This window comes from Rhinopithecus roxellana, chromosome 8 (assembly GCF_007565055.1).
Source record: "Rhinopithecus roxellana isolate Shanxi Qingling chromosome 8, ASM756505v1, whole genome shotgun sequence".
Taxonomy (NCBI): domain Eukaryota; kingdom Metazoa; phylum Chordata; class Mammalia; order Primates; family Cercopithecidae; genus Rhinopithecus; species Rhinopithecus roxellana.
This window is the reverse complement of record NC_044556.1, coordinates 144,606,839-144,613,364: the sequence shown is the minus strand read 5'-3', so window position 1 is coordinate 144,613,364 and position 6,526 is coordinate 144,606,839.

Below are 6,526 nucleotides of genomic sequence, written 5' to 3'. Positions count from 1 at the left end.
TAAAGAAATTCTTATAGTATTTTAATAGTTTTTTAATATAATTTTAGATATTGTTTTGGATGCCATGTACCGAAGTATATCAAGTGGCAGGATGTTTTTTTCAACTTTTATTTTAGGTTCAGGGGTACCTGTGCGGGTTTTTTGTATAGGTAGATTACATGTCATGGGGGTTTGGTGTACAGATTATTTTGTCACCCAGATAATAAGCATAGTACCCAACAGGTAGTTTTTCAATCCTCTTCCTCCTCCCACCTTCCACTCTCAGTTAGGGCTCAATATCTGTCATTTCCTGTTTTGCATGCATGTTTGTATTTAATGTTTAGCTCCCACTTATAAGTGAGAACATGGGATATTTGATTTTTGGTTCCTGTGTTAGTTTGCCTAGGATAATGACCTCCTCTATAAGTGGTATTTGATTTTATGTTTCTCAGTTAATTCACATAGGATGGTGGCCTTCAGCCCCATCCATGTTGCTGCAAAGGACATAATGTTGTCCTTTTTTATGGCTATGTAGTTTTCTATAGTGTATATGCACCACATTTTTTTTTAGTCTAGTCTACTGTTGATGGGCATTAAGGTTGATTCCATGTATGTGCTATTGTGAATAGTGGTGCAGTAAGCATGCATGTTTATGTGTCTTTATGGAAGAACTATTTATATTCCTTAAAGTATATACCCAATAATGGGATTGCTGAATTAAGTGATACTTGTATTTTAGGTTGTTAGATAAATCATCACACTGTTTTCCACCATGGCTGAAACAATTTACGTTCCCACCAGCAGTGTATAAGCATTCCCTTTTCTCCACAGCCTCACCAGCATCTGTCACTTTTTAACTTTTTAATAATATCCATTCTGACTGATACGAGATGGTAACTCACTGTGGTTTTGATTTGCATTTCTCTAATGATGAGTGCCTTTGAGCACTTCTTATATGCTTGTTGCCTATGTGTATCTCTTCTTTTGAAAAGTGTTTGTTCATGTTCTTTGCCATCAAGTGGCAGTTTCTTATAGAATAAAAATGATAAAGTTGTCTTCATCAAAATTTTAAAAATTCTATTTTTCAAAATACATCATTAATAAGATAAAATGTCAAGACATAGAGAAAATGATTTTGAATCACCCATCTTATGAAAGATGTATATATAAAATATGTTAAGACCTCTCAAACCTCAATAAGAAACAAAATCATCATATAAAATGTAGACAGTGATTTGGGGATTTACTTCATTGGTGAAGATATACAGATGGCAAATGAGCACATGGAAAGAGACTTAACATCAATATTCTTCATTACCACCATGAAAATTAAAAGTACAGTATGAGAAACCCCTAAACACCTACTTGAATGTCTAATTTTTAAAGAACTTCCAAGTGTTGGTGAAGGCAGAGGCCCTGGAACTCTTATACATTATTAATGGGAATGTAAAACTATACAGTTCCCTGGGAAAACAGTTTGGCAGTTTCCTAAAATGTTTACCATATACCTTCTATGTGATCTAGCCATTCTACTCCTAGGTATTCCACAGAAAAAAATAAAAGCACATGGCCAATCAAATTGTGTTTACAAACTTTCATAACAGCTTTATTTGTAACACACAAAAAATTAAATGATCAAATGCCCATTAGAGGTGTCTGCATATACAAAATGTAAAATAATTATGCAATGGAAGAATACTCAGCAATAAAATTGAATGAAATGTTGACACACACAACAACATGAATGAATATAAAGATAACTATGCACGTAAGAAAATATAAAAGCATATACCATAAAATTACATTTACATGAAATTGTAGAAAATGCAAACTATAGTAAAGAAAACATTGGTTGCCAGGGGACAGGGAAAGGGACAGGTGTCTTGGAAAGGTGAGAAAGAGTGATTACTCAAGAGCATGGGGATAGTTTGGGGGCTGATAGATTTGCTCATTATCTTTATTCTAGTAATGGTTTTATGATGGTTTATGTATGTCAAAAGTTATTAAACTGCCTGTTCTAAATATGTGCAGTTTATGCTATGGCAATTAAATATCAGTAGGCATATTAAAAATAGATATATGCTAACAAGTGTCTAAATTTAATAGAATATAGCAATGTTCACTTTCTTTTGGGACATTCTTAAGTGAAACTAGAATTTTTTTTTCTTTTTAATCAGCCAATGTGTGGCAGTAAGGAATACAATGACTCCTAATACAGTTCAATGTCACTGTCTTGTTTTGTGTAAAGGAATCAACAGTTTTAACCACTATTGCTTTATCACTAGCAGAGCAAATGTTAACAGAGTGGTCCTAGGATAAATCAAGAGATTAAAAAACTACTTAACATTTGATTATGTCAGCACTCATTAATTGTTCTTGTTGCTCAGCATCCCACGCCCCTCACACACCAATACACACGTGTATCTTATTGAGTGATAATATGGGACTAACACTGAATGGAAAGAAGCAAGCAAAACAGCAAGTCCAGTCATATTTGTAAATCCATTCATAGATCAAATATTAACTTGCTTTTTGCAGCTAAATCTTTAAATTGACAAGCTACTGTAAAACTGAAAAGTGGCAGTGCTGTGATTTGCTTTACTGATTCTTTCATTCAGCAGTGTTTCAGTTGTGTCAACTAAAGAATAAATCACAGTTTCTCAACTATTTCGTTGCTTCTCTAACCAATGACAACTTAACTCTGTGAGATGCTTTTCTGGCTCCTTCATTTCTAGTTGAAAATATGTAACAAACAGTTACTGAGGTTTTAAAATTTATTTTAATTTTTTATTTCTGTAAGTTATTGGGGAGCAGGTGATGTTTAGTTAAATAAGTCCTTTAGTGGTGATTTGTGAGAATATGGTGTACCCATTCCCGGAGTAGTATACACTGATCCCTACTGTAGTCTTTTATCCCTCACCCCCTTCCCACCCTTTTCCCCGAAGTTCACAAAGTCCATTGTGTCATTCTTATGCTTTCGCATCCTCATAGATTAGCTCCAACTTATGAGTGAGAATATATGATGTTTGGTTTTCCAATCCTGAGTTACTTCACTTAGTATAATATTCTCCATTCTCATCCAGGTGGCTGTGAATGCCATTAATTCATTCCTTTTTATGGCTGAGTAGTATTCCATTGTGTGCGTGCATGTGTGTGTATATATATATATACACACAATACTATATATATACACAGTATATATACATTATATATACACACTATATGTGTGTGTGTGTATCATATATCACAGTGTCTTTATCCACTCATTGATTGATGGGCATTAGGGTTGGTTCCAGATTTTTGCAATTGTGAATTGTGCTGCTATTAACATGTGTGTGCAAGTATCTTTTTTGTATAATGACTTATTTTCCTATGAGTAGACACCCAGAAGTGAGATTGCTGGATCAAATGGTAGTTCTACTTTTAGTTGTTTAAGAAATCTCCACACTGTTTTCCATAGTGGTTGTACTAGTTTGCATTCCCACCAGCAGTGTAGAAGTGTTCCCTGTTCCATGCCGACATCTACTTTTTTTTTTTTTTTTTTTTTTTTGTTATGGCCATTCATGCAGGAGCAAGAGGAGCAAGGTCTTATCTCATTGTGGTTTTGATTTGCATTTCCCTGATCAATAGTGATGTTGAGCATTTTTTCATATGTTTGTTGGCTATTTGTATATCTTCTTCTACTTGTTGTTGTTGTTGTTGCTGTTGTTGTTGTTTTGAGATGGAGTCTTGCTCTGTCGCCAGGCTGGAGTGCAGTGGTGCTACCTCGGTTCACTGCAACCTCCACTTCCTGGTTCAAGTGATTTTCCTGCCTCAGTCTCCTGAGTAGCTGGGACTACAGGTGTGTGTCACCATGCCTGGCTAATTTTTTTTTATTTTTAGTAGAAACAGGGTTTCACCATGTTGGGCAGACTGGTCTCAATCTCTTGACCTCATGATCTGCCTGCCTTGGCCTCCCAAAGTGCTGGGATTAGAGGCATGAGCCTCTGCGCCCAGTCTGTATACCTTCTTTTGAAAATTGTCTATTCATGTCCTTAGCTCATTTTTTGATGTGATTGTTTGTTTTTTTCTTGTTGATATGTTTGAGTTCATTGTATATTCTGGATATTAGTCCTTTGTCAGGTGTATAGACTGTAGGGATTTTTTCCCACTCTTTGAGTTGTCTGTTTACTCTGCTTACTGTTCCTTTTGCTGTGTGAAAGCTCTTACATGTATTTAAGTCCCAGCAATTTATCTCTGTTTTTATTGCCTTTGCTTATGGTTCTTTTTTTTTCTTTTTTTTTTTTCTTTTTTTTTTTTTGTCATGAAATCCTTGCCTAAGCCAACGTCAAGAAGGGTTTTTCCAATGTTACCTTCCAGAATATTTATAGCTTCAGGTCTTAGGTTTAAGTTTTTAATCCATCTTGAGTTGATATTTTTATAAGGTGGGAAATGAGGATTGAGTTTCGTTCTCCTACATGTGAGTAGCCAATTATCCCAGCACCATTTGTTGAAATGGGTGTCATTTACCCACTTTATGTTTTTGTTTACATTGTCAAAGGTCAGTTTGTTGTAAGTATTTGGGTTTATTTCTGGGTTATCTATTCTGTTCTACTGGTCTTCGTGACTATTTTTATACTACTACCATGCTGTTTGGGTTACTGTGGCCTTGTAGTATAGTTTGAAATCAGGTAATGTGATGCCTCCAGATTTGTTCTTTTGCCTTAGTCTTGCTTTGACTATGAGGGTTCTTTTTTGATTCCATATGAATTTTAGAAGTGTTTTTTTCTAATTCTGTGAAGAATGATGGTGGTATGTTGATGGGAAAGAAAAAGCATTTGACGAAATCTAGCATCCCTTTATGATTAAAACTCTCAGCAAAATAGGCATACAAGAGACATACCTCACTTTAATAAAAGCCATCTATGACAAACCCCCAGCCAATATAATACTGAATGGGGAAAAGTTGAAGGCATTCCATCTGAGAACTGGAACAAGACAAGGATGCCCACTCTCACTACTCCTCTTCAACATAGTGCTGGAAGTCCTAGCCAGAGTAATCAGACAAGAGAAAGAGAGGGCATCCAAATAGGTAAAGAGGAAGTCAAACCGTCACTGTTTGTGATGGTATGATCGTTTACCAAGAAAACCCTAATACTCCTCCAGAAAGCTGCTAGAACTGAAAAAAGAATTCAGCAAAGTTTCTGGATACAAAAATTAATGTGCACCAATCAGTAGCTCTTCTATACACAAATAGTGACCAAGCTGATAATCAAGTCAAGAACTCAACCCCTTTACAATAGCTGCAAAATATATATATAACAAGAAGAAACTACTTAGGAAATACCTAACCAAGGAAGTGAAAGACCTCTACAAGGAAAACGACAAAACACTGCTGAAAGAAATCATAGATGACACAAACAAATAGATATACATTCCACGCTTATAGATGGGTAGCATCAATATTGTGAAAATGACCATATTGCCAAAAGCAATCTACAAATTCAACACAATTCTCAACAAAATTGTTGGTTATTTAAGAGCGTATCACATCTACATTTATCGTTTTTCTTTTTTTTTAATTTTTAAATACTGAATGATTGGACTTGATGTGACACTGAAACTTAGCTAGCACCATATATTAGTTGATTGTGTTCTGTTGTATAAGAAACAATCATGGAAATTATTATTAATATTTACAATGACAAGAGACGCTATCTTTTTTTTTTTTTTTTTTTTTGGAGACAGAATCTTGTTCTGTTGCCCAGTCTGGAGTGCAATGGCAAGATCTCGGCTCACTGCAAGTTCCACCTCCCAGGTTCACGCCATTCTCTTACCTCAGCCTCCCGAGTAGCTGGGACTATAGGCGCTCGCCACCACGTCCGGCTAATTTTTTGTATTTTTAGTAGAGATGGGTTTCACCATGTTAGCCAGGGTGTTCTCGATTTCCTGACCTCGTGATCTGCCCGCCTCGGCCTCCCACAGTGCTGGGATTACAGGTGTGAGCCACCGTGCCCAGCTGATAAGCCATCTTTTTAATAATTTTGTTTCTATTGGAAGTTTTTCATCATTTCCCTTCCACACATCAGAATTCTGTGTTATATCAGTTCATCTTTTTTTCTATCATTTTTAGATGTAAGTGGTACAGCTATATGTTGAGAAAGTATTTTTTTGTAGTATTTTATTAAGCTAATAATTCATCCTTAATGATATGTATTTTATAAATGAATTTTATTTTTGAATAAATCATTACTAACGTGACAAATTTTAGACAAGATTTTTGACATTTTTTAAAAAGTATAAAAAGTGCTATGATGAAACAAGACAATAAGATAATTTTTAGAATTACAAAAAACTAACTTGTTGGATAAAAATGACTTTACAAGGATTGCAACAGGTATAATTGGATAGATAACTGATTACATAGATGATAGGTAGATAGATAGATAGATAGGTAGATAGATAGATAGATAGATCATAATTGACATACTGATGACAAATTGAGTTAATCTTTGAAAAATCACATAGTTATACTATAAATGTACTAACTTAAATGTTTCAGAAAACC